This window comes from Prunus dulcis, chromosome 1, assembly GCF_902201215.1.
Source record: "Prunus dulcis chromosome 1, ALMONDv2, whole genome shotgun sequence".
In the NCBI taxonomy this organism is placed as follows: domain Eukaryota; kingdom Viridiplantae; phylum Streptophyta; class Magnoliopsida; order Rosales; family Rosaceae; genus Prunus; species Prunus dulcis.
In genome coordinates this window covers 23,074,628-23,091,164 of record NC_047650.1, presented here as the reverse complement: position 1 = coordinate 23,091,164, position 16,537 = coordinate 23,074,628, and the positions used below count along the sequence as shown (strand labels likewise).

General features: G+C 37.4%; 1 pseudogene across 1 annotated transcript; it reads right to left on the bottom strand.

The window, feature by feature from the left end:
- Positions 1-1,927: 1,927 nt before the first annotated feature.
- Positions 1,928-11,135, bottom strand: LOC117629261 (annotated as a pseudogene). The gene is made up of 20 exons (XR_004586050.1): positions 10,651-11,135; positions 9,357-9,394; positions 9,241-9,263; positions 8,806-8,912; positions 8,667-8,718; positions 8,495-8,579; positions 8,121-8,211; positions 7,688-7,726; positions 7,465-7,532; positions 7,289-7,351; positions 7,011-7,061; positions 6,337-6,341; positions 3,699-3,772; positions 3,504-3,596; positions 3,314-3,422; positions 3,079-3,159; positions 2,884-2,975; positions 2,732-2,747; positions 2,333-2,443; positions 1,928-2,244 (listed from the first exon to the last, which is right to left on the bottom strand). The product of XR_004586050.1 is annotated as a deoxynucleoside triphosphate triphosphohydrolase SAMHD1 homolog (transcript).
- Positions 11,136-16,537: the final 5,402 nt, after the last annotated feature.

Sequence of the window (16,537 nt, the reverse complement as noted above, 5' to 3'; positions counted from 1 at the left end):
CTGTTTGGTTCGATGCCAATTTATTGACTTTTTAGTCAACACGGTTTTTTTTCGATTTTTTCTATCTTGTGCGACTCGGTGTTCCAGTTTTATGATCTCGATACTCACTACTAATATAAGGCATATAATGAATCCTACAAAGATGTCCCTCAAATAAACTCTCAACTGAAATTCTCATATATATATATATATATATTACCTTGTAGTCATCTAAACCCTTAAATTTGGAATCACATCATTCAAATGGAATCTTAGATTACGTTGGCGAGTTACTTTTACGGGTTGGGATATGTTGTCCTCAAATTTCATATCCCCTTTTGTCCCTTGTGTAAAATTTTACACATGTCCCTCTAATTATCTGAAGCTAAACTATGTTAACTCTTATAAATAAATAAAAACAAATTTACACCATATTATCTCCTCAGTCCTTTCGTCTTCTCTCCACCATGGCAAATGACTGTTTTTCACCCTTCTATATGTTGTAAATCTCTTAGAGCATCTCCTTGGAGATGTCAAATCCAATGTTGAATCCAAATTAGCTGAAAAAATAAGCAAAAAACACTCCAACATCTAGGTGGAATGTCGCTCCCCTTCACAACGTCAAAATTAACGCTCCAAACTCCAGGCGTTATTTGCATTAATTTCTAACATTTTAAACCAAAGGGCCCACCAAGTAATTCTTTGAGTTTTGTTACTGTGTGCTTTTTATTTTTAATTATTAAATTTGTTACATGAGCACCAATAGAGAATGCCACTTTCTATAATTTATTATTATTTTATTCATGTCTTTCTCCTTCTTCATTTACTATGCTTATTTTATTAAATACAATTAAATTGCCACAAAAACCATCAAATTTTAATTTCCCTTTGAGATGCTTTTGTGATGTTGAACGTTTTCTTTCTCTTTTTTCCTCCATTCAAGAAATCCAAGCAGAGTAATGCTACTTAATAACGGTGAAGTGCAGCCCATAATCCTACCAAAGCCGATCTCAAAAATAGAAAAGGAGAAACAAGAGTTTGATGATGATATAAATATGAATTTAGGAATAATTATAATCATATGGACCAAAATATTTTAAAACATATCCCTTCAGTTATAGTCTATTTATCGATATTTTTGACGATATTACCTAAATCGAAAAAGAAAGAAAATTGCTGAAGCTTGCACGCACGCAGGGTGTTTCCAGCTTTGTTTGAGCGGCTTATTCACCACGTTGCTGGTTATTTCGTAATTATATGCTACACCATGTAATATTTATATTGTCTCTACAATCTGTTTTTTCAAAGAAATATAATTTCATATGACTTTATTTAGGTTTTATTATCCCATATTATTTCTTAATTACTTAAATTCCTATAATTATTTTCTTTACTTCCTATTTAACTTCCTTAGGATAACTTTATTTAGGTTCGCTTGAATAACCGGTACTACTATTTTTTAAACATTAAAAGAATTAAACATGAAAGAGAGAAAATAATCATAGGAATTCAAGTAATTAATTAACAGTAATAACAACACCCGCATGATTCACATAAGTAGGAAGCTTTTTGAACAAATACACAAATGAGACTTCAGTGTATTGGTTAAGGTGCAAAAGACAAGGAGGAGGAATCCCCCTGTTGCAGACAAGCTGTTCACTTTCGAAAGCGGCCACAACACAGCACTTTAGTCTTTAACTAACACCCCCTGTTGCAGACAAGCATTCGTTCCTCCCCAAAAAAAAAAAAGAAGAAGAAATGTGGATACATAAAAAAGAAATTGTGGAACCATACGACTTGAGTTACGCATCTAAACGAGCTGTATTTGTTACCAAAACGTGGGAAAACTCATGATTTTCGAAGCAATTCCAAACTTCCACTAATTAAAAAAAAAAATTGTAAACAAGCTTCGTCAAACCATCATTGACCATATCCATGTCGAGAGAGATACACGATTATATGGATTTATACATTTTCTCATGGCTTCCAGATATTCATACGTACATTTACAAAGTTTCTCATGGCTTCCAGATATTCATACGTACATTTACAAAGTTGCTGATATCCAAAATAATATGCGGTAGGATGTTTAAGTTTCTTTACAGTCAGATATATGGATATACACTGTGGTCACTGACGGTCAGTTTGATATTGATATTCCAGTTGTTTGCGTGCCTTCTTTTTATCAGGAGTTGCATGTACCTGGGCTTTACATCCATATGTCTTCACCTGATAGTTCTCAAAGGCCTCAGCAACTGCTTCCACCTGAATGATTATCTCTCACTCATCAGTCATATGCTTCAATTAAGTTTATGATTTAATGACAAGGACGACATGTATTAAGCGCACGAACCAGTTCCGGCTTCTTTGCGTACACCCTCACTATCCTATCTTGGAAAAATCTGGGAAGCAAGTGACTTATGCGATCATCTGGGATTCGAAATTTCTCAGAGCTATCATAATCCTGATAAAAACCAACTTGTCTGTCAATTCAACATGCACTACTATGAAGATATAGTAAATGAACAATTGAATATCAGCAGTGTCATCGAATTTTAAACTATAATCAGGTTAAATTTGATGATTTGCTAAATGAGAATAATCTTATTCCAAATAATCAATCTTTTGGTAGCTGTTCTGTTTCCCACTATGTCACACAGCTTAAGAGACTTGTCAGTTTTTATTTTCAGATCAGCAGCTTCAAAGAGGACTGATAAGATATTAGCATATAGGACATAGAGGAGAATTGTACCTTGAAAAAATTGATTCTGGATGAGCAGGGTACAGGCATGAAAAAGATAAACTTATTTGTCAAATTCAATTACTAAAAGCAAGTTCAATCAATATTATAGGAATACAAACAGTGGCTTGATAATGATCATTATTAGATTTGGTTTCAGGTACCGTTCAAGAGGGTTCATCCTTCCATGAGTCAAATCAATTTTGACAGTGCTCACAGCAACATCTTCTTCCTTCAGTGTAACGCCACCAGATTTCTGGATGGAAAATTATACATCAGGTATCATGTGTCTACTTGCTAGTATAAGAAGAGGGAGAGAGAGAGAGAGAGAGAGAGAGAGCTTATAATACATTTTGAACCTGTGAACAAATTATATCTTGGGGTGTGATGTCTTTGAAATTCTCTAGCTTGTCCTTTGGAACAGAAAACTGATTGCAATACTGCCAAGCAGATAAAATTGTTACAAATCGTCTTCAGTCTTCAGATTGTATTAACAAAACAATGAATCACACTAGGACAAGCTAAGATTCTGGGACACTTGAAACGTTTAAAACATCATGCCCCATTTCTAGTAAGGTGAACATATTAGGATACCTGGTACAGATCCCTTTTACGGATGCGTTGGATTAAATTTTTAGCTTCCTTGAGGCTAGGGCTATCAGAATCAGAGGTTTTGGATCCATTTCAAAATTGAGTCATCCAACTGCACTTTAAGATGGATACATTAGTGCTATAATGATAAAAGCCTTGATCAAAATCTGTTAATTAATAAAGATCTTAAAACCTTCCAAAATTCAGATGGTTTTTGAATTGAAGCTGCAATGCCAAGATCAGCATTTGCATAGCACAGAGCATCAACAACCATGAGTTCAATAGCCTGAGAACGAATTTGATGTTTAGAGGCATATCAGAGAAGTCCAAATATGGTACCATTATAATTCAGATGTTTCAGCTAAAAATTATTGGTTCTATCTAGGACCTTCACTTTTGGATGTGTGTACACAGTCCGATGAAGATCAGCACGAGTGGCAAATAGCTTGTGGAGTGTCAGATCTGACCAAGATATCGAATAAAATTTACAGAACCATAACTACTATGTTGCAAGAGTGATGGAAGGACAATATTCAAGATATACTGACACTCACTGTCCAATTATGTTGGACACCTCTATTTTGAAATGGGGTCCTGGCCCTTTCCGCTTTGAAAATATGTGGATAGAACACCCGGAGTTTAAGAAGAAATTCAAACAGTGGTGGGGGGAAGATCAGATTAACGGATGGGAGGGTTACAAGTTCTCTAGAAGGCTGAGGACTATAAAACAGAAAATAAAGGTCTGGAATAAGGAAGTATTTGGGGATTTGGTCTCTGCAAAGAAAGAGGCAGAGGCTAGAATTGCTGCTCTTGATTTGATGGAAGGGCAGGGAGGGTTAGATAACACTCTGAGAAAAGAAAGGGAAGATTTATACTTTATGGTGAGTGACTTAGTTCACAAAGAAGAGGTGAAGTGGAGACAAAGGGGGAAAATCCAGTGGGCAAGAGATGGGGACAGCAACACCAAGTTTTTTCATCGTATAGCAAGTGGCAGAAGGAAAAGAAATTTTATCCAGAAGCTGGAAGTAGCGGGCGGTGGTGTGGTTGTCAGTGAAGGGGAAATAGAACTGGAGATAATTAATTTCTTCAAAAATCTATATAGCAGCAATGTAGAGGCGGGGTGGTGCTTGGAAGGCCTGAATTGGAATGCAATTAGTGTTGAGGAGGCTGAATGGTTGGATCGACCCTTTGAAGAGGAGGAGGTTAAAAGGGCGGTTTTCGACTGTGGGATTGATAAATCGCCAGGTCCAGATGGATTTTCCATGCTTCTCTTTCAATCTTGCTGGGATATTGTGAAAGAGGATCTTATGAAAGTTATGGCGGACTTCTTCAACTGTGGTATAATCAATGCAATCACGAATGAGACGTTCATTTGCCTCATTCCCAAAAAGAAGGAATCCGTTAAAGTTAGTGATTTTAGGCCTATCAGCCTAGTGACAAGTTTGTACAAAATGGTGTCGAAAGTTTTGGCTTCTAGATTGCGGGAAGTGTTGGGCAGCACTATATCTAGTTATCAGAGTGCTTTTGTGCAGGGTAGGCAAATTTTGGATGCAGCTTTGATTGCCAATGAAGTGGTGGAGGAAAGTCGAAGGCTTAACAAATCTGGAATGGTGTTCAAAATTGACTTAGAGAAAGCCTACGATCACGTGGAATGGAGATTTGTTGATGAGGTTTTGATTAGAAAAGGATTTGGGGACAGGTGGAGAAGCTGGATTCGTGGCTGCCTTGAGACGGCTAACTTTTCTGTGATGATTAATGGAAGACCAAGGGGTAAATTTCGTGCCTCTAGGGGTCTGAGACAAGGAGACCCGCTCTCCCCTTTCCTATTCACTTTGGTGATGGATGTGTTAAGCAGAATTATGGAGAAAGCTCAAGATGCTGATGAGTTTCATGGACTTTCCCCTGGGAATGGGATGGTAGAGATATCCCACCTTCAGTTCGCTGATGATACCATTTTTTTCATAGAGGATAAAGAAGAGTACTGGAATAATCTCCTTCAAATTCTGGAACTGTTCTGTTTTGTGTCGGGTATGACAATCAACAAATCAAAATGTTCCCTAGTTGGAATTAATCTTGATGACGGGATGGTGAATGAGATGGCTGGGGCATGGGGATGCGATGTGGGGGTCTGGCCTATGTTGTATTTGGGTCTTCCCTTAGGTGGGAACCCCAGGGCGATCAAGTTTTGGGATCCCGTTGTGGAAAAAGTGGAGAATAGATTACAAAAATGGAAGCGTGCTTGCCTATCCAAAGGGGGAAGACTCACAATGATTCAGGCTGTGTTGTGTAGTATTCCTATCTACTACATGTCCCTTTTCAGGATTCCTATTGGAGTAGCCAATAGAATAGAGAAGCTTATGAGAGATTTCTTGTGGGAAGGCTTGGATGGGAAAAGTAACCACGCTGTGAGTTGGGAGGTGGTGGGCAAGGCAAAATTCTGTGGAGGGTTAGGGGTGGGGTCGTTGAGGGCTAGAAGTGTGGCTTTGCGGGCAAAATGGCTTTGGCGGTTTCCTAATGAACCTCATGCTCTTTGGCATAAAGTGATCAGAAGTATTTATGGAATGGATACAAATGGGTGGGATGCTAAACCTGCGACTCGGGGATCTTGCCGCTGCCCCTGGAGGGACATTTCTAGCGGCTATAATCTGTTTCTTCAAGGCTGTGTTTTTGTGGTAGGTTCTGGAGTTAGGGTCAGATTCTGGGAAGATGACTGGGGCAGGGGTGGTGTTTTGAAAGAGGTGTTCCCAAGACTCTTCAATCTGTCCAGGAAGCAAAACCACAATATTTCCTCTTTTGCGAGCTCGGATGGGCTCCTTCTCAGCTGGGATTTTGGGTTCAGAAGGAATCTCAATGAATTGGAGATAACAGAGGTGGCTAGATTGTTGGATCTATTGGAGGGTGTGAGGTTGTTCACCTCCAGATTGGATAAGAGAATATGGAAGTTTGACCCCTCTGGTCTATTCACCTGTCATTCTTTCTGTTCTCATATTCAGAATTGTGGTGAGGGGGAGATCTTTCCCCCATACACTCAAATTTGGAAGGCCAAGACTCCTCTGAAAGTTAAGATCTTTGTGTGGCAAGCGGTGTTGGGAAAACTAAATACTGGGGATACTTTACAGAGACGTTGTCCCTATTTGTGCATGAGCCCTCACTGGTGTGCTCTATGTAATATGGCAGGGGACAGCGTGAACCATCTCCTTCTTCATTGCCCTTTCTCCCTAAAGTTGTGGGAAACATTATTGCAAGAAGTTAATACGGTGTGGGTAATACCAGAAGGCTGCTTTGAACTTTTTTCCATCAGAATTGATGCTTTGGGAAGGGGAAAGAAGGCAAAAGTTCTCTGGGGTAGTCTGATGCAGGCAGTGGTTTGGAACCTATGGCTGGAACGTAACAGGAGAATTTTTGAGGATTATAAGGGAGTGGGAGTGGCAGAGTTATGGGATAGAGTGAAGTTTTGGGCTGCCCTTTGGGCATCAACTTCCCCTGCCTTTAAGGATGTACCCTATCCTTCAATTATGCGCAATCTGCTAGCTGTAGTATCTTAAGGGGCTGTTTTATGTTTGGTTGGCTAGTTAGGTGTTGAGTGGCCTTGTGTCTTTTTCGTCGGCTAGTGTTTTCGTTTATCTACAGTCTAAATGTCTTGTTTTGATCCTTACAATTTGAATAAAAATGTTTCTATTCAAAAAAAAAAAAAAAAAAATTAGCGCGATAACATATCTCATCATCCATCACTCTCATAGTTTCCATCAGCCTGCAAGTATGAACAACAAACAAGGTTCTGTCAAAAGCCGCAGTATGGATATGGAAAAGTATAGTTTCCAAAAAGTATGTGCAAATAACACACTACACCAAGTTCAAAATTCTGCAGAAATGGAAATGTCACAAATTTTAGTGTACTAGACAGAGGAGTCGACCAAAGCAATAAGCATAGATCTTCACTGAATTTAAGCCCTCTGGAAATTATTACTTTATAAATACCTTTCAAATTGAAAACCAGAACCAATACCGCATGCTCGGGAGTCACGCACAATGTAATCAAACCTGTATACAATTGGCATATGTATCACTTAGTATTGTCAGATAACAAGTAGCAATTTATAGAATATCCACATGGAATGCCAAACAAAAATATAAAAAGAAATCAAGTGACCTACTTGTCAACATCTATTTCAGTTCGCCCATTTGCAACAATATCATACAAGAAACGCTTTTCTGTCATGCTCTACATTTTAAGAAAATTTCAAAAGGGGCTAAGAATAAATGACTAAAGGAGTCCAATATAGAGTACAAACATTAAGGGGGGAAATAAGTTTGTAAGATGTTCTGAGGTACTTGAAGAATTCTCAAAATTAAACCTTAAGCTCCATGATAACTTACTTTTTCTGGCCCATGTTCAGAGCTGGCAAGGATCATTTCCTGTAAAGATACATAACAGTCCCAAAATATTAAATCCAAATTCATTCTTATTATTGTACAAACGTCCACCATCATTCAAGTTAGCACATATTGAGCCAACAAAGACACTTTGAGAAGGTGAAGTGATCTCAGCAGTTAAAAGTTGCAAAGAAATGAAGACATCAATGAGGATACAAGGAAGGATGCCAGAATGCAATCAAAGCTGAAAGAATTCAGCCCAGCCTTAAACAAGTGAAAAAAAATGCTTCCTGCTATTTTTTTGCCTACAAGTAGCAGAAAGTTTGAAAATGTTGCATCTTTTCTGCCTAGATGATGGGATTTGAGTGACTTCGCAGAGTATTGACAGTTGGAAGAAAAACAGCTAAAGATAAAGTTGATGGCAAGACAATCTAACCTTCGCAGTCTTGAGGATTGCCGAATCAATATCAATACAGTGCTTGTCGACAATGTATTCTATCATCTTCAGAGACATATCCTCATGAGACCTAGAAAGTACAAAAAAGTCAACCCCAAAACTGTATAGATATCCTAACTAAAGCAGATACGATTTACAACCACCAAACAAACATAAAGCTCCTCTACTGAGTTGCACAATATGCTCTTAAGTCTCACCTAAAGAATAAGGACATGTTGCATGTGAAAGTCATAAATGAAACAGAACATCAGTAATATTAGTTTCAGAAAGGTTTAAATCCGTGTAGAATGCAATCTTCTTTCTACTATAGAGAAAAAATGGAGCTAAATTCACTTGAAGAATGTAAGAATCACCATTCGTAACCATCAAGAACCCGAGGAAGAAACTCGCGCTCAAACATGTGGCTGAAAGGGCCATGGCCGATATCATGCAGTAGTCCTAGAAAGATATTTGACAAAATAATAGATACGTACGACAATCTTACTTAAAGGAAAGCATTTATTATGGCAGGTACAGTCTGATTACCAGCAAGTTTTACTGTGTTCCTGTCAAACTCCTCAATTCCAAGCTCCTGGCCCTACAAGGATGGCAGATGAAAGAGGAAAGAGTTCTTATTCATAGGTTTCATAATGAGAATGACTAGGCCGTGATGAAAAATTCCTACTTGGTAAAAATTAATTTTATTGACAGCTTCACCAGCCAGCCAATAAACTCCCAGTGAATGCTCAAATCGAGAATGTGCAGCCCCAGGGTAAACCATGTGTGTCAGACCTGGATCGGAAGTAACATTAAAATCAAACCTGATGTTTGTGTGATGAACAACAATAGATATACATAAGTAGAACAACTACTGAGATAAATGTAGAAGGTGATCTAAGACTGAGGATATAAATAGATATAGTACATTTAATGCATATGTATGTACATACACACATAGACACAAATGCACACCCATTGGTCACAATCAAAATGAAACTGGTACCCGTTATTAGGCTATGTCAGCATATCTACAACAATCAATATCTAGAAATTTGGTGTCCTGGTTACTTATAAGTCTAATATTTGTTATTGATAATTCATATAGTGAAGTTCAACTCACCAAGTTGCTTGAGATCACGAAGCCTGCAATAGGCAGTAAATTTATCAGGAAAAATAGAAACACCAAAATTTACTCAATGACAAAATGACCCTTGCATAGAGTTTTATCAAACTTGCCTCTGAAACTGTTCAGTGTCAATGAACTGCAAGAATAGCTGCAACAACCCATACAAAGATTCATTTGATACGATTGTATAATGTAACATAAATTCCATGAACAATAGATAATATTTTAAGTTAAATGCAATGTACTTCTGAAGGGAATCCATACTGCACGTAAAGTGCAGAAGTAAATCTGAAAGGAATACATCTTTAGATACTTCCTCGAGAATTTTAAAATTAAAAATCACATCAAACATGAGATCTCAAATTATTAGCCCTAATAAATAATTGAGCTGCTGATCTCAAATCCAACCCCATCTTCTTTTCGAAACTTTTCCAATATTACATTTCCTTATTAACTCAAATTCAGTAAAAGACACTCTGTTCCAGATCTGCTACGATTTAGTGACTTCCGTCATATATCAAAAGTTCAATTTCAGTTGTTAATTTATTAATCTGAGAATTTAAGCTGCTTCTTCTTCTTTGAGCTTTATCATTAAACAATTTCAATGCTCTGTATGAACTTTGACTTGAAATCCTTCAAAGAATTAAACGAAGAAATCCAGCCTTAGGTCCTTAAATCGTCAAGTAAAGGTTCTATCACTCATGAGAAACTATTCAAAAAATTTGAATGGCTATGCAGCTCATTTATTCAACTTTTCAAGACCAAACTACTCAAATCCCCTGACGAATTATCAATCTGAGAATATCAAATCTTCACTTGCAGTTTTTTACCAAAGCATCTGAACTTACAAATTCCCCAAACAATTCTACATCTGTCTGATCTAAAACTTAAACCAAAGCAGAAAACAACTTTCTGACAAAATAAAAATTACATTGCGTATAACTCGATCAAAAACAAAATAAAAACCTCGATTCACAAGCTCGAGCTGATATCCAGTATTAATTCACCAAACGATTTCCTAATACTCTGAGACAGGAACCAAACAAAGCACAAATCAGCGCTCTCTAATATAGCGATTTCTGAATCCAGCCTTGCGTATAGCAATATCTCTTTAAACTTAAAATCGCAATTAAACAGCTCGAAATATATGAAAATAAGATTAATTATACAATATGCATTTCTATGAACTACTAGCCGAAGCAAACAGTTCACGAGGCGAAACTGCAACGTTTCACCGCATTAAATTCAACCACGAATTTAGAGCTCGAAAACAAATAGACTCGATAATTTAAACTACGATTCTACATTTCTACGAGCGAGGAACAAATTCAAAGCAGGAAACGGAAACAAAAACGATATTGCGAATTCGCAAGAGAAGTTAAACGGTGAAATCGATTCTCATACCGGGTCGAGGTAGATGTATCCATGAACGTTGTCCAGAACATGCTTCATCGATCTCCGATCCCGATAGCCACCATTGTTCGCAGTAGATCTCATTGTTGGCTCACAACTGAACTTGGAACGCTGACAGAGAAAAAGTAGAGCAATGGAGCTCGGAGACTAAAATCTAACGATTTCGACTCTGGATAGCTAGCGAGGTATGAGAAACAGAGAGGGAGAGTTGGTTACAATGACGATACAAAATTATAAAGGGAAAGGGCTGGAGGAACATTATATAGCTGCAAAAATTTTGGATTGGTGGTGGTGAGGGAAGAGATGCCGCCAAAAAGTGTTTCGATTCTCTACCGGCTTTCTTCGGCGCGTGGCTATAACGATCCAATTATGAATTTAAATATTGGCCAGCTGGCCGGTTTGCCTCTACTTAAATATTCGAAACTGTTATAAATCTAGAGAGAAATTGGGGAGGAAATTGAGATAGAGAAAGCATAGAAATCTGATGTTTCTCATTCATTCATTTCTGTATTACAATGAGAAGGGATGAACCCTTTTGTAGGCAAAGCCTTCCAACATGTGGGCTCCACACTTAATTATTTACAACACTCCCCCTTGGAGACCACAAATGGTATGGAATATGTCTCGTTAAAAACCTTGCCAGTAAAAACCCAGTGGGACAAAAACTGGTCGAAGGGAAAAAGAGTACATAACCATGCGTAACATAAAATTCTGTGTATATTGACATGCGTGCGACACTGCCTCGTTAAAACCTTGCCAGGAAAAACCCAGTGGGATAAAAACCTGGACGAAGGAAAAAGAGTACAGTGTGTAAAGGTCTTTATTGATAGCACGCTCCCCCTGGTGCTTGGCATAATATCTTGAAGTCATACTGTTGATCATCTTTCTGAATATCATAGTTGACACTGCTTCTGTGAGTCAATCTTGAGCGACACTGCCTAGTTAAAACCTTACCAGGAAAACCCAGTGGGATAAAAACCTGATGAAGGAAAAAGAGTATAGTGTATGAAAGTCTTTATGAATACCATGCTCCCCCTAATGAATATCTCCCCCTGAAAACTTCATGACTAGCTGTTTCCAGTAAGCGACCATAGAGATTTCCAGAGTCCGCATATCTAATAACACTTGGGCTATTTATAATTTCACTCAAAAATATGCCCGTATATGGTGTTATGCTTAGATAGCATCAAATATGCCTCACATCATCCAAAATGATGGAGTTGAGCTCTATCTGGAAAATACGATGTCCGGTCCAATATACTTCCGGAAAATCCTTCAAGTGTCCAACGAATAATCCGCATAAAAATGCTTCAATACTTTCTTAGTATAAGCAATAATCTCGTTGGCATAATGCTCGATCTTTCAGTCGAGAAAAATATTTCTGGAACTCTTGAGAAGTTTTAATGTGTTTGCAAACATATTAATGTACTCACTGAGGCAATTTATGCATATTAGTATTGAGTACGGATTTTGTGCTTCAGGCACATGTCATTCAGGGACTTGCTTCATGCAATTTCAATCCTTTCAAGGATTTTGTTTAAAGGGATTAAACTTTATGACACATTATATAGCTTTAACCCAGCTATTTATACATCTTTTAGGGAATCACTTCAGGTGATATGCTTTGTGCATTTAATAACCCTTAAAGATAACATGTTGGTCTCCGTAAATGTGCAATAAAGGGGCACAATTGAATCTATAAATATGGAGAAAACCCAACATTCCTTGTTTATGCCAAAAAAACATTGTGTCATACAAAGTAGGTATATTCCCTTTTATTCCGAACACCCAAGTATAACTTTCAGTATTAACAAATTTTGGGGTTCGTACTGTGGGTTTGTTCTTTCACGTTCATTCTCATCTATAATGGAATTGCCTCATTCCATTTTGGCCAATGATATTGTCGACATTTAATAATTGAACGTGGTTCCAATCAACACAGCCCATTGATGATTTGAGTAGCTACTCCAAAATCAAAATTTGTCATTCATCAATTCATGATCCCACCATTCTCATGTGCATGTGCATACATCAATTATAAGCATTTCTTTGCCTTTTGGGTACCCAAGCCACTGCAGGGGGCTTTTATTATGTGAGAATGTGGATTATAACCTCCAATGGAGCGTTATGTTATAGTAGGGCGTGGATAATCTCCATTTAGGGAGTTGGAACATTTAGAACCATATATCTGGCATGCTGCAGGCATGCCACAGATTAATATATACATGTCAATTGATTTCTGGGACTTTAACCCATACAATTTGCAACGCATTAGGCGTGCACAATATCAATATTGACATGTCAAGGGATTGTCCTTTCGGGACTTCAATCCACATCATTTGCTACGCAACAGGCGTGCATCATATTGATCACTGCTATACCCATATTTTGTTCTTATGGGACTTTAATTTGTGCAGTGTATTATCAATGTATCCAACTTGCAATTTGTAAAATTTGCATTAATAATTCATGGATACATACAAGCCATTCTTTTGGAACGGACTTATCTCCCCATTTGGTTACCTTTCAAGATAAAATATCAAATAAGTATATAAGCATAAAATAACACAAGTATTGCTTACATCCTTAGGTGGGAGAAACTTTTCTCAAGTATCATTCATGCTTGTATCGGCCCAGTAAATATAATGTAGCGCCTGATGATCTAGTTATATCCTGCAAGAGCAAAATCACAATTCTTTTCTCTGTCAAAAACAAATAACTCTCAGAGTTAGGATCACTTCATGGATTCTTTCTTCAGATGTTCATTCTAAAGAAATAAAATCTCTTATGAACAGAGAGCTGCAAAAGAGAAAAAATGCAAAAAAAAATTGTGATATTGATTGCAAGATAAGGTAAGCAATCAGGGAAGGAAGCTGGTGGGAGCAGAAAACAAGCTCTCAATTCTCCTAGTCTAGAAGGACCTCAGGAGATTAGAGCATAAGGCCGCCTTCACAATTCCCTGATCTTGCAGAAACATGATCAGGGATAGTCTTGCTTCCTGAATGGATGATCAGAGATAGTCTTGCTTCTCAGGCATATTAAGTGCTTAATGATAAGAAAAACAAGTAGATATAGCATCATTAGGTATGGGAAAACTGGATGTCTTCTGCAAAGAAAATTTCGTTAGTAACACATTTATACATAAATACAATGAATAGGTAGAACCGGTGAATTTCAAATTAACCATAGGAAAATTGCGAGATTCTCGGGATACTTTTGAAAAAGTAGCTCCGTGAAATCCGTAAAGCAAGATCGGCTTTGACGAAAATAATACTTGAAAACGCCGAAAGTGCCGACAGGCATTATCAGAGGCCACGTGAAGTTTTGGACTCTGGGAAAGAAAAAGATAATATGGGGATTCGAGAAGATATTGGGATCCTGAAAATGTTGCCACATTTTCGTCTATAGATATTGCCTTTGCAAAACTTGATTGGAGCAACTGCGTTTCAACTCAACTTCCTTCATTTTCTGAAACTTTAGTTTTGTAAGACTTTCTTCCAAACCTTCTTAAAATGGCTTCCTCTTCTTCCTGCCCAAATTATTTCAATTTAAATGATGCTCCCACAACAACCAGTGACGCCAAAGTTTGGCGTCCATCCTTTGTATCCCAAAATCGTCATCTCACAGTTAATGATTCTGTGATGATGAATGATGCTACTGCTGTCATAGTAGCTAGGAATTTCATTATTCCAATGGATGAAATGTTGTTGGCAGGGAGGTCTGAGGAAGAGGCTATTGATGACTCAATGGCTTTTAGCATTCAGAGTGCTGCTTCTGTTTCTAACATGGCTGATCGTTTGCGTGCTAGAGCAAACGAGGTTCAGAGGCTAACAACTGAAAATTCGTCTCTTCAAAGAATGCTTCATGAGTCTCAACAGGAGGTTGAGAAACTTAAAGGAGAGAATAATTCCTTGTTGAAACTGGTGAGTTCGTACTCTGTTGATACACTGAGAAGGCTAGACATGCTGCAGGTCTCCAATGAAAGAATTTTGGGAGACCATGAGAGGCTCATGGCTAGGCTTAAGAGGCACCGTCCTCTTCCTTCAGAGGCTTCCAGAACATAATGTAATTTTATAGATTTTACAGGGCCTGCACCTTCATTGCAGGTGGAAAAAATCTATCTGTTATATGCTCCTTTCCTGTTATAATAATTGCGCACGTTCTTAAACTTGCACATGTGGTTTTTACGTCTTTTCAAAATGACGGTTTGGAACCTTGTGCCTTATAGGTTCAAATAACCACATCAAATCTCTCATATTTCCATGCATGTGAGCCCAGAACTTTGGGTCTGGGTTAAACCAAACTCATAATTTATTCTCCATTTTCAAATGGACATGAAATATGAATTGAGTAAAAGCCACGACAATATCTCAATATAGTAGTGGAGAGCATTAACTACTATGTACCCACAACTTCAAGTTTAGGATCTCTCATATATTTGGATCCATGGGCTTTGGACCAAGATATAACAAAATATGTGGGGAGCCTCAATTCATCATTTGAAGTTTATACTGATGTTATCCATTTCACGGTGTATTTTTTTTTTAACAACCGGAATTCACAAAATATATTTCTTCCTTGAGATGTCGATTATAACAAAATCGAACTTTATTAAATTCATCATCTTCTTATGCCAAAGAAATATGTGGCATACCACAATTTGCAATAATACCTCAAGGGTTGTCCATTTAATTGTTGGAACTTTAGGTTCTCAACACTGTTAGATTTTGAACTTCAGGCCAAAATCACATATTCTCATGGTATGGACATTTTTACAATTTTCTGTACATATTTTGGGACTTCAAGTCCTTACATAATTGCCCATATTTTGAAAAACTTCTGGCATCTCATTTAATTGTTCATCCATGAGTTTAAGGAACTACAGGTTCCCTTTTGTATATAGTGACGGTTTACCCAAAATGGTAAATATTTATGCATACGTCACTATTCATGTGAATAGTACTATTCATCAAGTCATGAATACATATCTATTCATATGTGCAGTACATTTGCCAGTACAGTTATTATTCATGTGTACGGCACTTTTAACCAAAACGGTACTGTTACATCATCAAGGAACTCTAGGTCCTTATTTACATGTCAAGGATCAAGGATCTTCAAATCCGATCTCTTGTTTACAAGTATAGTACCGGAGAGACTGCCAGCTCTCATATCAATATCATCATCAAGGATCTTCAAGTCCTGATGTAATTGTATGATGAGGATCAAGGAACTTCTAGTCCTGATCTGCATATTGTAAAGACTCATCATACAGCACAATTAATCCATAAAATAAAATTACTTGTATGGACGTTAATCCCGCACCATACTTTAAATAAAATTAAATGTGCAGTAAAGTAAATTCTTAAAGTATGAAGGTCAATTCCACATCATACTTTAAGTAAAAGTAAATTTGCGATAAAGTAAACGTGCTTGTATGGGCACTAATTCTGCCCCATACATTTAAATAAAAGTAAAGGCGTGGACGATAAACCCGCACCACCCTTTTAAATAAATACTGTCGTATAGGTAATAAACCTACTCCATATTGTAAATAAAATAAATGTTTACGATAAAGGAAATGTGCTTGTATGGGCACTAATTCTGCTCCATACATTTAAATGACAGTAAAGGCGTGGACGATAAACCCGCACCACCCTTTTAAATAGATGCTGTTGTATGAGTAATAAACCTACACCATACAGTAAATAATGTACAGTAAAGTAATTTCTTAAAGTATGAGGGTCAATTCCACATCATACTTTAAGTAAAAATAAATTTGCGATAAGGTAAAGGCAATTATTGGTGGGTTCTTATCAACACCACGATCAAATGATATAGTAGATAATATTATTATCGTTTGTGGAAGGCATCATGA